The sequence below is a fragment of the Nerophis ophidion genome, linkage group LG05, assembly GCF_033978795.1.
Source record: "Nerophis ophidion isolate RoL-2023_Sa linkage group LG05, RoL_Noph_v1.0, whole genome shotgun sequence".
In the NCBI taxonomy this organism is placed as follows: Eukaryota; Metazoa; Chordata; class Actinopteri; order Syngnathiformes; family Syngnathidae; genus Nerophis; species Nerophis ophidion.
Genome location: NC_084615.1, coordinates 27,837,100 through 27,852,939, shown reverse-complemented (window position 1 = coordinate 27,852,939; position 15,840 = coordinate 27,837,100). Strand labels below are relative to the sequence as shown.

The following is a 15,840-nucleotide window of genomic DNA, read 5'->3' as shown; positions in this document are numbered from 1 at the left end:
TGCTGATCAGTAGTTAATTTAAGACATTCAACTGACTGGACGTTCCCAAGATAACACAAGCCATGCATAAGGCGGGAATGGAACCCAAGTCAACTGCTTGGAAGTCAATTTTGTTAGCCACTATACCACCAATATTTAATTTGAGGACCATTTTTGCCTTGAAATTCTAAGTTCTAAAACAAATCATAGGAAAATGGCTATTATATCACATTTTTTTGCTGATTCATAGTTAACTTAAGAAATTTTAACTGTCTGGACACTTCCAATCTAACAGCAACCATGCATTGGCCGAAAATTGAACACAGGTCAACAGTTAGGGAAGGCAGCTATGCAAAACACTATACCACCAATGCCTATCCCTTAGAAGTGTTTTACCTCGAATTTTTTAAAATGTAAAATAAACAAGTAGAAATTGGCTGTTATTGCTGGGTTTTTGGTGATCAATAATTAAGTGAAAAATTTCAACTGACTGGACATTCCCAAGAAAACACAAGCCATGCATTGGCCGGAAAGGGAACCCAGTTTAACTGCTTGATAGGCAGCTATTCTAGCCACTATACCACCAATATTTAGTGAGTGGACAATTTTTGCCTTGAAATTCTAAGTTCTAAAATAAATCATAGGAAAATGGCTATTATCTCTGAGTTTTTTGCTGATCCATAGTTAACTTAAATAAGAATTTGCGACTGACTGGACACTTCCAATATAACAGTAGCCATGCATTGGCCGGGAATTGAACCCTGGTCAACTGCTTGGAAGGCAGCTATGCTAACCACTATACCACCAATGCCTGCCACTCAGAAGTGTTTTGCCTTGAAATTTCTGAAATGTAAAATACACAATTAGAAATTCACTGTTATCGCTGGATTTTTTGGTGATCGATAATTAAGTGAAAAATTTCAACTGACTGGACGTTCCCAAGATAACACAAGCCATGCATTGGCCGGAAATGAAACCCAGGTTGACTGCTTGGAAGACAATTTTGGTAGCCTATATACTACCAATATTTTGTCCGAGGACAATTTTTGCCTTGAAATTCCAAGTTTTGATAATTTTTGTCTTGAAATTCTAAAATCGAAAATAACCCCCCCCCAAAAATGTGCCTACTATCTCTGGGTTTTTTGTTCCTTAATAGTTGAGTAACAACTTTCAACTGACTGGACATTGCCATAATAGCACAAGCCATACACTGATTGGGAATCAAAACCGCGTCTAATTTTTTTAAGGAAACTATGCTCGACACTATACCACCAATATTTAGTCAGTGGACAATTTTTGCATTGAAATTCTAAGTTCTAAAATAAATCATTGGAAAATGGCAATAATCTCTGAGTTTTTTGCTGATCTATAAATAGATAAAAAACTTCAATTGACTGAACTTTTCCACTTTAACAACAGCAAATCATTGGCCGGAATCAAACCCAGGACAACTGCATAGAAGGCAGCTATACTAACCACTATCCCACCAATGCCTGATCTTTCATGTTCTTTTGACTATATATTTTTAAAATGTAAAATGAACACATGGAAATTGGCTGTTTTCACTGGGGTTTTTGCTGATCAGTAGTTATGTAAAAACTTTCAACTGACTGGACGTTGTCAAGATAACGAATGCCATGCATTGGCCAGGAATGGAACCCAGTTGGACTGCTTAAAATGATGCTATGTTAGCCACTATACACAAATGCTTGGTTCTTTGATAATTTTTGCCTTGAAATTCTGAAATTTAAAATAAACAAATAGAAATTGGCTGTTGTACCGGGGTTTTTTGCTGATCAGTAGTTAATTTAAGACGTTCAACTGACTGGACGTTGCCAAGGTAACCCATCCCATGCATTGGCCGGGAAGTGCACCCAGGTGGACTGCTTGGAAGGTAGCTATGCTAGCCACTATACACAATTGATTGGTTCTTTGATTATTTTTGCCTTGAAATTCTAAAATCTTAAATAAACAAAAAAAAAAAATGTGCCTGCTATCTCTGGGTTTTTTGTTGATTAATAGTTGAGTAAAAACTTTCAACAGACTGGACGTTGCCAAAATAACAAAAACCATCCACTGATTGGAAATCAAAACCGGGTCTAATTCTTTTAAGGTAACTATGCTAGCCACTATACACAAATGCTTGGTTCTTGGATAATTTTTGCCTTTAAATTTTAAAATCTAAAATATACAATTAGGAACTGGCTCTTATAACTGTTTCTTTTGCTGATCAGTAGTTAAGTAATAACTTTCAACTAACCGGACAATCCCAAGATAACACAAGCTATGCATTGGCCGCAAATGGAACCCAGGTCCACAGCTTGTAAGGCAATTTTGTTAGCCACTATACCACCAATGCCAGTCTTTTACAAATGTTTTTCCTTGAAATTTCTAAAATGTAAAATAAACAACTAGAAATTGGCTGTTATTGTTGGATTTTTTTGTGATCAATAATTAAGTGAAAATTTTCAACTGACTGTACGTTGCCAAGATAACATATGCCATGCATTGGCCGGGAATGGAACCCAGTTGGACTGCTTAAAAGGATGCTATGCTAGCCACTATACACAAATGCTTGGTTCTTTGATTATTTTTTGCCTTGAAATTCTAAAATCTTAAATAAACAAAAACAAAAAAATGTGCCTTCTATCTATGCTGATCCATAGTTAACTTAAAAAAGAAAATTAAACTGAGTGGACATAACCAATCTAACAGCAGCCATGCACTGGCCGGGACTCAAACCCGGGTCAACTGCTTGGAAGGCAGCTATGCTAACCACTATACCACCAATGCCTGTCTTTTACAAATGTTTTTCCGTGAACTTTCTAAAATGTAAAATAAACAAATAGAAATTGGCTGTTATTGTTGGATTTTTTGCTGATCAATAATTAAGTGAAAAATTTCAACTGATTGCACGTTCCCAAGATAACACAAGCCATGCATTGGCAGGCAATTGAACCCAAATCGACTGCTTGGAAGGCAATTTTGCTAGCCACTATATCACCAATATTTAATTTGACGACAATTTTTACCTTAAAATTCAAAGTTCTAAAATAAATCATAGGAAAATGGCTTTTATCTTTAATTTTTTTGCTGATCTATAGTTAACTTAAATAAGAAATTTCAACTGACTGGACATTCCCAAAGTTATACAAGCCATGCATTAGCCTGAAAGGGAACCCAGGGCAACTGCCTGGAAGGTAGCTATTCTAGCCACTATACCACCAATATTTAGATAGTTGACAATTTTTGCCCTTGAAATTCTAAGTTCTAAAATAAACCATAAGAAAATGGTTGCTATCTCTGGGTTTGTTTGCTGATTAATAGTTAAATAAGAACTTTTAACTGACTGGACATAGCCAATATAACTTAAGCCAGATAACTGGCCGGAAATCACACCCAAGATAACTGCTTTGAAGGTAACTATGCTAACCACCAATGCTTGGTCCTTAGTTGGTTTTTGACTTGATATTTCTAAAATGTAAAATAAACACATATAAATTGGCTATGTAAAATAAACACATAGAAATTGGCTGTTATACATGGGTTTTTTGCTGATCAGTAGTTAGGTAAAGACTTTCAACTGACTGGACGTTGCCAAGCAAACACAAGCCATGCATTGGCCGGAAAGGGAACCCAGTTTAACTGCTTGATAGGCAGCTATTCTAGCCACTATACCACCAATATTTAGTGAGTGGACAATTTTTGCCTTGAAATTCTAAGTTCTAAAATAAATCATAGGAAAATGGCTATTATCTCTGAGTTTTTTACTGATCCATAGTTAACTTAAATAAGAATTTGCGACTGACTGGACACTTCCAATATAACAGCAGCCACGCATTTGCCGGGAATCGAACCCGGATTGACTGCTTGGAAGGCAGCTACGCTAACCACCATACCACCAATGCCTGCCACTCAGAAGTGTTTTGCCTTGAAATTTCTAAAATGTAAAATAAACAATTAGAAATTCGCTGTTATTGCTGGATTTTTTGGTGATCAATAATTAAATGAAAAATTTCAACTGACTAGACGTTCCCAAGATAACACAAGCCATGCATTGGCCGGAAATGGAACCCAGGTCGACAGCTTGGAAGGCAATTTTGGTAGCCAATATACTACCAATATTTAGTCCGAGGACAATTTTTGCCTTGAAATTCCAAGTGTTGATAATTTTTGCCTTGAAATTCTAAAATCTAAAATAAACCAAAAAAAAAAATGTGCCTGCTATCTCTGGGTTTTTTGTTGATTAATAGTTGAGTAACAACTTTCAACTGACTGGACGTTGCCAAAATAACACAAGCCATACACTGATTGGGAATCAAAACATGGTCTAATTCTTTTAAGGGGACTATGCTAGCCACTATACACAAATGCTTGGTACTTGGATAATGTTTTCCTTGCAATACTAAAATCTAAAATATACAATTAGGAGATGGGTGTTATATCTGTTTTTTTTTTTTTGCTCATCAATAGTTAAGTAATAACTTTCAACTGATGGGACAATCCCAAGATAACACAAGACATGCATTGGCATGAAATGGAACCCAGGTCCACAGCTTGGAAGGCAATTTTGCTAGCCATTATACCATCCATCCATCCATCTCCTTCCGCTTATCCGAGGTTTGGGTCGCGGGGGCAGCAGCCTAAGCAGGAATGCCCAGACTTCCCTCTCCCCAGCCACTTCGTCTAGCTCTTCCCGGGGTATCCCGCTTGGAAGGTAGCTATGCTAGCCATTATACCACCAATATTTAGTTAGTGGACAATTTTCGCCTTGAAATTCTAAGTTCTAAAATAAATCATTGGAAAATGGCAATTTTCTCTGAGTGTTTTGCTAATCTATAAATAAAAAAGAAACTTCAACTGACTGTACTTTTCCAGTATAACAACAGCCACACATTGGGTGGGAATCGAACCCAGGCAACTGCTTGAAAGGCAGCTATGCTAACCAGGAAGGTAGCTATGTTAACCACTATTCCACCAATACCTGTCCCTTTGACAGGTGTTTTGCCTTAAAATGTGTAAAAAGTAAAAGAAACAGAAATTGGCTGTTATCGCTGGATTGAAAAATTTCAACTGACGGATGTTGTGGATCGGTGGAGGGAATACTTCGAAGACCTCCTCAATCCCACCAACACGTCTTTCTTTGAGGAAGCGGTGCCTGGGGAATCTGTAGTGGACTCTCCTATTTCTGGGGCTGAGGTCGCTGAGGTAGTTAAAAAGCTCCTCGGCGGCAAGGCCCCGGGGGTGGATGAGATCCGCCCGGAGTTCCTTAAGGCTCTGGATGCTGTGGGGCTGTCTTGGTTGACAAGACTCTGCAGCATCGCGTGGACATCGGGGGCGGTACCTCTGGATTGGCAGACCGGGGTGGTGGTCCCTCTCTTTAAGAAGGGGGACCGGAGGGTGTGTTCCAACTATCGTGGGATCCCACTCCTCAGCCTTCCCGGTAAGGTTTATTCAGGTGTACTGGAGAGGAGGCTTCGCCGGATAGTCGAACCTCGGATTCAGGAGGAACAGTGTGGTTTTCGTCCTGGTCGTGGAACTGTGGACCAGCTCTATACTCTCGGCAGGGTTCTTGAGGGTGCATGGGAGTTTGCCCAACCAGTCTACATGTGCTTTGTGGACTTGGAGAAGGCATTCGACCGTGTCCCTCGGGAAGTCCTGTGGGGAGTGCTCAGAGAGTATGGGGTATCGGAATGTCTTATTGTGGCAGTCCGCTCCCTGTATGATCAGTGTCAGAGCTTGGTCCGCATTGCTGGCAGTAAGTCGGACACGTTTCCAGTGAGGGTAGGACTCCGCCAAGGCTGTCCTTTGTCACCGATTCTGTTCATAACTTTTATGGACAGAATTTCTAGGCGCAGTCAAGGCGTTGAGGGGTTCCGGTTTGGTGGCCACGGGATTAGGTCTCTGCTTTTTGCAGATGATGTAGTCCTGATGGCTTCATCTGGCCGGGATCTTCAGCTCTCACTGGATCGGTTCGCAGCCGAGTGTGAAGCGACCGGAATGAGAATCAGCACCTCCAAGTCCGAGTCCATGGTTCTCGCCCGGAAAAGGGTGGAGTGCCATCTCCGGGTTGGGGAGGAGACCCTGCCCCAAGTGGAGGAGTTCAAGTACCTAGGAGTCTTGTTCACGAGTGGGGGAAGAGTGGATCGTGAGATCGACAGGCAGATCGGTGCGGCGTCTTCAGTAATGCGGACGTTGTATCGATCCGTTGTGGTGAAGAAGGAGCTGAGCCGGAAGGCAAAGCTCTCAATTTACCGGTCGATCTACGTTCCCATCCTCACCTATGGTCATGAGCTTTGGGTCATGACCGAAAGGATAAGATCACGGGTACAAGCGGCCAAAATGAGTTTCCTCCGCTGGGTGGCGGGGCTCTCCCTTAGAGATAGGGTGAGAAGTTCTGCCATCCGGGAGGAGCTCAACGTAAAGCCGCTGCTCCTTCACATCGAGAGGAGCCAGATGAAGTGGTTCGGGCATCTGGTCAGGATGCCACCCGAACGCCTCCCTAGGGATGTGTTTAGGGCACGTCCAGCTGGTAGGAGGCCACGGGGAAGACCCAGGACACGTTGGGAAGACTATGTCTCCCGGCTGGCCTGGGAACGCCTCGGGATCCCCCGGGAAGAGCTAGACGAAGTGGCTGGAGATAGGGAAGTCTGGGCTTCCCTACTTAGGCTGCTGCCCCCGCGACCCGACCTCGGATAAGCGGAAGATGATGGATGGATGGATGGACGTTCCCAAGATAACACAAGCCATGCATTGGCCGGAAATGGAACCCAGGTTGACTGCTTGGAAAGCAATTTTGGTAGCCACTAAATCCGTCCGAGGACAGTTTTTGCCATGAAATTCTTAGTTCAAAAATAAATCATAGGATAATGGCTACTATCTCTGAGTTTTTTGCTGATCAATAGTTAAATAAGATCTTTTAACTGACTGGACATAGCCAATATAACTTAAGCCAGGTAACAGGCCAGGTGTTACACCCAAGACAACTGCTTGGAAGGCAGCTATGCTAACCACTATTCCACCAATGCCTGTCCCTTAGAAATGTTTTGCCTAGAAATTTCTAAAATGTAAAATAAACAACTAGGAATCGGCTGAAACATTTCAACTGACTGGACGTTGCCAAGCAAACACAAGCCATGCATTGGCCGGAAAGGGAACCCAGTTTAACTGCTTGATAGGCAGCTATTCTAGCCACTATACCACCAATATTTAGTGAGTGGACAATTTTTGCCTTGAAATTCTAAGTTCTAAAATAAATCATAGGAAAATGGCTATTATCTCTGAGTTTTTTATTGATCCATAGTTAACTTAAATAAGAAATTTCAACTGACTGGACACTTCCAATCTAACAGCAGCCATGCATTGGCCGAGAATGGAACACAGGTCAACAGCTAGGGAAGGCAGCTTCGCCAAACACTATACCAACAATGCCTATCCCTTAAAAGTGTTTTGCCTCGAAATTTCTAAAATGTAAAATAAACAACTAGAAATTGGCTGTTATTGTTGGATTTTTTGGTGATCAATAATTAAGTGAAACATTTCAACTGACTGGACGTTCCCAAGATAACACAAGCCATGCATTGGCAGGGAATGGAACCAGGTGGACTGCTTGGAAGGTAGCTATGCTAGCCACTATACACAAATGCCTGGTTCTTTGTTAATTTTTGCTTTGAAATTCTACAATCTAAAATAAACAAAAATAAAATGGTGCCTGCTATCTCTGGGTTTTTTGTTGAACAATAGTTGAGTAACAACTTTCAACTAACTGGACGTTGCCAAAATAACACAAGCCATGCACTGATTGGGAATCAAAACCGGGTCTAATTCTTTTAAGGCAACTATGCTAGCCACTATACACAAATGCTTGGTTCTTTGATGATTTTTGCCTTGAAATTCTAAAATCTAAAATAAACAAATAGAAATTGGCTGTTATACCTGGGATTTTTGCTGATCTGTAGTTAAGTAAAGACTGTCAACTGACTGGACGTTGCCAAGATAACACATGTCATGTATTGCCCGGAAATGAAACCCAGGTGGACTACTTGGAAGGTACCACCAATATTTAGTCAGTGGACAATTTATGCCTTGAAATTTCAAGTTCTAAAATAAATCGTAGGAAAATGGCTATTATCTCTGAATTTTTTGCTGATCTATAGTTAAAAAAGAAGTTTCAACTGACTGGACTTTTCCAGGGCTTCACGGTAGAAGAGGGGTTAGTGCGTCTGCCTCACAATACGAAGTTCCAGCAGTCCTAGGTTCAAATCCAGGCTCAGGATCTTTCGGTGTGGAGCTTAGAAGTTCTCCCGTGAATGCGTGGGTTCCCTCCGGGTACTCCGGCTTCCTCCCACTTCCAAAGACATGCACCTCGGGATAGGTTGATTGGCAACACTAAATTGGCCCTAGTGTTTGAATGTGAGTGTAAATGTTGTCTGTCTATCTGTGTTGGCCCTGCGACGAGGTGGCGACCTGTCCAGGGTGTACCCCGCCTTCCGTCTGAATGTAGCTGAGATATGCGTCAGCGCCTCCCGAGACCCCAAAAGGGAATAAGCGGTAGAAAATGGATGGATGGATGGATGCACTTTTCCAATATAACAACAGCTATTCATTGGGCAGGAATCAAACTCGTGTCAACTGCTTGGAAGGTAGCTATGCTAAACACTATACCACCAATGCCTATCCATCACACCGTTGTTTTGCCTTAAAATTTCTAAAATATAAAATAAACAATTAGAAATTGGCTGTTATCACTGAAATTTTTGGTGATCAATAATTAGGTGAAACATTTCAACTGACTGGACGTTCCCAAGAGAACACAAGCCATGCATTGGCCGGGAATGGAACCCAAGTCGATTGCTTGGAAGGCAATTTTGGTAGCCACTATACCACCAATATTTAGTCAAGGACAATTTTTGCCTTGAAATTCTGAATTCTAAAATAAATCATGAGAAAATGCCTATTACCTCTGAGTTTTTTGCTGATCTATAGTTAAATAGGAACTTTTAATTGACTGGACATAGCAAATATAACTTAAGCCATGCAATTGGCCAGCTATTACACCTAAGACAACTGCTTAGAAGGTAGCTTGACGTTGCCAAGGTAACACATGCCATGCATTGTCCGGGAACGGAACCCAGGTGGACTGCTTGGAAGGTAGCTATGCCAGCCACTATACACAAATGCTTGGTTCTTTGATATTTTTTCCCTTGAAATTCTAAAGTCTAAAAAAAAAAAAAAATGTGCTTGCTATCTCTGGGTTTTTTGTTGATTAATAGTTGAGTAACAACTTTCAACTGACTGGACGTTACCAAGATAACACATGCCATGCATTGGCCGGGAATGGGACCCAGGTGGACTGCTTGGAAGGTAGCTATGCTAACCACCATACACAAATGCTTGGTTCTTTGATAATTTTTGCCTTGAAATTCCGAAATCTAAAATAAACAAAACAAAAATGTGCTTGCTATCTCTGCGTTTTTTGTTGATTAATAGTTGAGTAACAACTTTCAACTGACTGGACGTTGCCAAGGTAACACATGCCATGCATTGGCCAGGAATGGAAACAGGTGGACTGCTTGGAAGGTAGCAATGCTAGCAACTATACACAAATGCTTGGTCTTTGATAATTTTTGCCTTGAAATTCTACAATCTAAAATAAACAAAAATAAAATGGTGCCTGCTATCTCTGGGTTTTTGGTTGAACAATAGTTGAGTAACAACTTTCAACTGACTGGACTTGGCCAAAATAACACAAGCCATGCACTGATTGGGAATCAAAACTGGGTCTAACTCTTTTAAGGCAACTATGCTAGCCACTATACACAAATGCTTGCTTATTTGATAGTTTTTGCCTTGAAATTCTAAAATCTAAAATAAACAAATAGAAATTGGCTGCTATTCCCGGGTTTTTTGCTGATCAGTAGTTAAGTAAAGACTTTCAACTGACTGGATGTTGCCAGGATAACACATGCCATGTATTGGCCGGGAATGGAACCCAGGTGGACTACTTGGAAGGTAGCTGTGCCTGCAATTATACCACCAATATTTAGTCAGTGGACAATTTATGCCTTGAGATTTCAAGTTCTAAAATAAATCATAGAAAAATGGCTATTATCTCTGAGTTTTTTTTTGCTGATCCATAGTTAAATAAGAAATTTCAACTGACTGGACACTGCCGATCCGACCACAGCCGTTAATTGGCTTGGAATCGAAACCGTGACATTTGCTTGGAAGAAAGCTATGCTAACTACTATACCACCAATGTCTGTCCCTTATAAGTGTTTTGCCTTGAAATTTCTAAAATGTAAAATAAACAATTAGAAAATGGCTGTTATCGCTGGATTTTTTTGGTGATCAATAATTAAGTTGAATATTTCAACTGACTGGACAATCCTAAGATAACACAAGCCATGCATTGGCCGGAAATGGAACCCAGGGCCACAGCTTGGAAGGCAATTTTGCTAGCCACTCTACCAGTCCGTAGACAATGTTTGCCTTGATTTCTAAGTTCTAAAATAAATCATAGGAAAATGGCTGCTATCTCTTAGTTTTTTGCTTATCAATAGTTAAATAAGAAATTTCAACTGACTGGACACTGCCAATTTAACCCCAGCTGTGCATGGGCTGGGAATCAAACACGGGTCAACAGTTTGGAAAGAAGCTATGCCAACCACTATACCACCAATGCCTGTCCTTTAGATGTGTTTTGCCTCGAAATTTCTAAAATGTAAAAAAAACCTCATAGAAATTGGCTGTTATCCCTGGGTTTTCTGCTGATCAGTAGTTAAGTAAAGACTTTCAACTGACTGGATGTTGCCAAGATAACACATGCCATGCATTGGCCAGGAATGGAACCCAGGTCAACTACTTGGAATGCAGCTATGCTAGCCACTATAGACAAATGCTTGGTTCTTGGATAATTTTTGCCTTGAAATTCTACAATCTATAATAGACAATTAGAAATCGGCTGTTTTGTCTGTGTTTTTTGCTGATCGATAGTTAAAGGGGAACATTATCACAATTTCAAAAGGGTTAAAAACAATAAAAATCAGTTCCCAGTGGCTTGTTGTATTTTTTGAAGTTTTTTTCCAAATTTTACCGGTCCCGGAATATCCCTAAATAAAGCTTTAAAGTGCCTTATTTTCGCTATCTTCGAAACCACTATCTATTTCCCTGTGACGTCATACAGGGCTGCAAATACAAAAAACATGGCGGTTACTAGTGAATTATATTACTACAGCAAGATATAGCGACATTAGCTCGGATTCAGACTCGGATTTCAGCGGCTTAAGCGATTCAACAGATTACCCATGTATTGAAACAGATGGTCGGAGTATGGAGGCAGATAGCAAAAATGAAATTGAAGAAGAAATTGAAGCTATTGAGCGAATAGCTATTGACGCTATTCAGCCATAGTGTGGGTGTACCTAATGAAGTGACCCATAGCATGGCTGCCTTATTAGCATCGCCGGTAAAATGTGCAGACCAAACGATCAGGACTTTCACATCTTGTGACACTGGAGCAACTTCAATCCGTCGATTGGTAAGTGTTTGTTTCGCATTAAATGTGGGTATCTAGTTTCAAATGTACATACAGCTAGCGTAAATAGCATGTTAGCATCGATTAGCTGCCAGTCATGCCGTGACCAAATATGTCTGATTAGCACATAAGTCAACAACATCAACAAAACTCACCTTTGTGATTTCGTTGACTTAATCGTTGCAAATGCATCTGCAGGTTATCCATACATCTCTATGCCATGTCTGTCTTAGCATCGCCGGTAAAATGTGCAGACACTCTGGCAAATTCAATGGGGGTCTGGCGGAAGATTTCTTGCCAGTGGTGCAACTTAAATCCCTCCCTGTTAGTGTTGTTACACCCTCCGACAACACACTGACGAGGCATGATGTCTCCAAGGTTCCAAAAAATAGTCAAAAAAACGGAAAATAACAGAGCTGAGACCCGGTGTTTGTAATGTGAAAATGAATATGGCGGGTGTGTTACCTCGGTGACGTCACGTTCTGACGTCATCGCTAAAAGACCGATAAACAGAAAGGCGTTTAATTTGCCAAAATTCACCCATTTAGAGTTCGGAAATCGGTTAAAAAAATACATGGTCTTTTTTCTGCAACATCAAGGTATATATTGACGCTTGCATAGGTTTGGTGATAATGTTCCCCTTTAAGTAATACCGGTAACTTTCATCTGACTGGATGTTGCCAAGATAATACAAGCCATACATTGACCGGGAATCAAACCGGGGTCAAATCTTTGGAAAACAGCTGTGCTAGCCACTATATCATTAATGCCATTTTTTTTTTGTCTTGAAATTTTAAGAACTTAATTACATCTTTGAAAATTAGCTGTAACCTATTGGTTGTTTTCTCATCAAGGTTGAGTAACAACTTTTTAACGGACTGGACAATTTCAAAATAGTTCCAACTAACCATGGGCCAGGTGTGAAACCTCACTCAACTTTTATCAAGTCAGCTATGCTATCCACTATACCACCAATGCTTGGTTTATGGTTGATTTTGACCAGGAATTTCAGAAAACATAAACAAACCATTAACAATGTGCTGGAATCTTAGTGTTCTTTGCTTATCAATGGTTGAGTAACAACTTTCAACAGACTGGACGCTTCCAAAATAACTCAAGCCATGCACTGGCTGTGAATCAAGTCCCAAAATTCTTGGAAGGCAGCTATGCTAGCCACTATACACAAATGCTTGGTTCTTGGATATTTTTTGTCTTTAAATTCTAATATCTGAAATAGACTTCTGGAAATTAACTGTTATTTCTGGGTTGTTTTCTGATCAATAGTTAAATAACAACTTTCAACTGACTGGACGTTGCCAAAATGCAGCAAGCCAGGTCAACATTTGGAAGGCAGTTATGCTAGCCACTATACTGCCAATTCCGGGTCTTTGGATACATTTTGCCTTGAAGGTATAAAATGTAAATTAAACCATAGGAAACTGGCTGCTGTCTCTGGGTTTTTTGCTGATAAATAGTTGAGTAACAATTTTCAACTGACTGGACATTGCCAAAACAGCACATGCCTCGGCCGGGACTCAATTCCAGGTTAATTGTTTGGAAAGCAGCTATGCTAACCATTACACAACCAATGCCTAGTCATCTGACGGTTTTTGCCTTGAAATTTTAAAATCTAAAAAAAATTTATAGGAAATTGTCTGGTTTCTCTGTTTTTTTTCCTGACCAATAGTTGAGTAACAACTTTCAAGTGAGTGGATGTTGCCATACCGCAAGTCATGCATTGGCTGATATTCAAACCCAGATCAATTGCTTGGAAGGTTGCCTTGCCCTTGGATAAAGTCTGCCTTGAAATTTTAAGAACTTAAATAAAGCTTGGAAAATTAGCTATAGTCTTTCGGTTGTTTTCTGATCACTGGACAATATGCACTATTTAATTCAGCTCATAAAGTAGGGAGCAAAAGCAAAATTGTTCATTTATGTTTTTATGCAATTGTATTCAAATTGTAATTGCCTAAGGTCTCACCTGGCTTAGAAGGGAAACATTGTATTCCACAACATGTGTTGCATCACGGCCCAACAAAGAGGAAAAATAGTTAAAAATTTAAATAATCTTTCTTCACCATCAGTCGGCCTCAGCCTGGCCACATCTATAAACTGTCACCCTGCATGTCCCTAACGCTAGTGAGAACCATTAGCATTGTCACAAGGTGTTGAGAAAGGAGGCCAGCAGAGACTCCAGTGGATAGGAAGGAGGTGCTTTGGTAAGGGGCAGTGTATTTGTGGGAGAGACGGCACCTGTGGTAGCATGCAATGATGTGCACAGCATCTGCATGTTCCTGATAACTACCGTATTTTCCGGACTATAAAGCGCACTTTATATCCTTTTTTTTCTCAAAACTCGACAGTGCACCTTATAAGCCAGTGCACCTAATGTACGGAATAATTCTGGATTTGCTTACCGACCACGATCCAATTTTATTTGGTACAAGAAGTAATGATAAGTACAACCAGTAGATGGCAGTCAAACAAATGACAAATGTGTAGACTGCAATGTGATGGCAATATGACTCAAGTAAACAACACCAACATTTTATTTGTTCTTGTGAAAATATAGAACGTTACACACAGTGCTCAAAAATCTATCAAAATGTTTTACTACGACTTTGGTAAGCTATGAAGCCGCACCGCTTGATGGATTTTACTTTGCTTCAACATACGAGTATTATTATGGTGTGTGTATAAGGTAAAATAAATAAATAATAAATGGGTTGTACTTGTATAGCGCTTTTCTACCTTCAAGGTACTCAAAGCGCTTTGACACTACTTCCACATCTACCCATTAACACACACACTGATGGAGGGAGCTGCCATGCAATGCACTAACCAGCACCCATCAGGAGCAAAGGTGAAGTGTCTTGCTCAGGACACAACAGACGTGAAGAGGTTGGTATGAGGTGGGGATTAAACCAGGGACCCTCGGGTTGCACACGGCCACTCTCTCCACTGCGCCACGCCGTCGCTAAAACATAACAGTTGACGTTTTGTTTCGCAATATTATGCAAAGGCTACTTTTCTTACCTTCTGGTACCTGCTGATCTGCATTTGGGACCTGCATTAATCCTGAAAAAGTGCACGCGTCCGCTTTTATAGTCCGTGGCGTCCACAGGTGGGTAGAGTAGCCAGAAATTGTACTCAAGTAAGAGTACTGTTACTTTACAGATTTATTACTCAAGTAAAAGTAAGGAGTAGTCACCCAAATTTTTACTTGAGTAAAATTAAAAAGTATGTTGTGAAAAAACTACTCAAGTACTGAGTAACTGATGAGTAACCTGATTACGGCAAGAAATAATGCACACAAACATAAAAATAGCAATGAGCAAATTCAGAGCCAGGAATATCTCTTAAGCAACTAAAACAATAATATATATTAAATATTAGTACATTAAAATAAAATAAATAAATGTCACATTGAGCCACAATAACTTAACAGCACCATAGGCTCAGTAGGCATTCATTGATTTGATTGATTGATTAAAACTTGTATTAGTATATTGTACAGTGCAGTACATATTCCGTACAATTGACCACTAAATGGTAACACCCCAACAAGTTTTTCAACGTTTATCAATTACTTAATAAATGACCAAGTCGAGGTGATCTACCTCAGATATACATATACATACACACACATATCATTTATACACACACATATCATACATACACACACATATTTATACACACACATATCATACATACACACACATATTTATACACAAACATATCATATATATATATATATATATATATATATTAATACATATAGAGTATATATTTTATATTTATTTATTTTGCCGTTTTTGTTCACATGTTGAAGGTGTTTTAATGAATATACAAGCATGTTTAACACAGAGATTCCTATCTTTCATGAAGACAGGAATATAAGTTGGTGTATTACCTGATTCTGATGACTTGCAATGATTGGAATCAGACGTCCACGTTTTCAAATGGGGGAGAAAAAAAGTTCCTCTTTTCTGTCTAATGGTTTTGGGCATCTTATTTGTCCAGCTTCCATATTCGTTTTTATACACTTTACAAGAAATACATTGGCGGCAAACTCCGTAGCTTGCTAGCTTGTTTGCTCTGGCTTTCGGAGACTCTTATTTTGTTGGTGCAGGCGCGTTGGAGCGGCACTTTTATTGTGAAGACAGGAACTGTGCGATCAGTCTTTAGGCTTTTGACGGGAAGTACGGTTGAAATAAAAAGTGTATTTTTTCCTTTACACTTTTGATTGATTGATTGAAACTTTTATTATTAGATTGCATAGTACAGTACATATTCCGTACAATTGACCACTAAATAGTAAAACC

At 39.9% G+C, this 15,840-nt stretch overlaps 2 non-coding genes across 2 annotated transcripts; both read right to left on the bottom strand.

The window, feature by feature from the left end:
* Positions 1 to 718: 718 nt before the first annotated feature.
* Positions 719 to 790, bottom strand: trnag-ucc (transfer RNA glycine (anticodon UCC)). The gene has a single exon. It is a non-coding gene; the product is annotated as a tRNA-Gly (tRNA).
* A 1,910-nt stretch (positions 791 to 2,700) lies between these two features.
* On the bottom strand, positions 2,701 to 2,772 carry trnag-ucc (transfer RNA glycine (anticodon UCC)). The gene has a single exon. It is a non-coding gene; the product is annotated as a tRNA-Gly (tRNA).
* Positions 2,773 to 15,840: the final 13,068 nt, after the last annotated feature.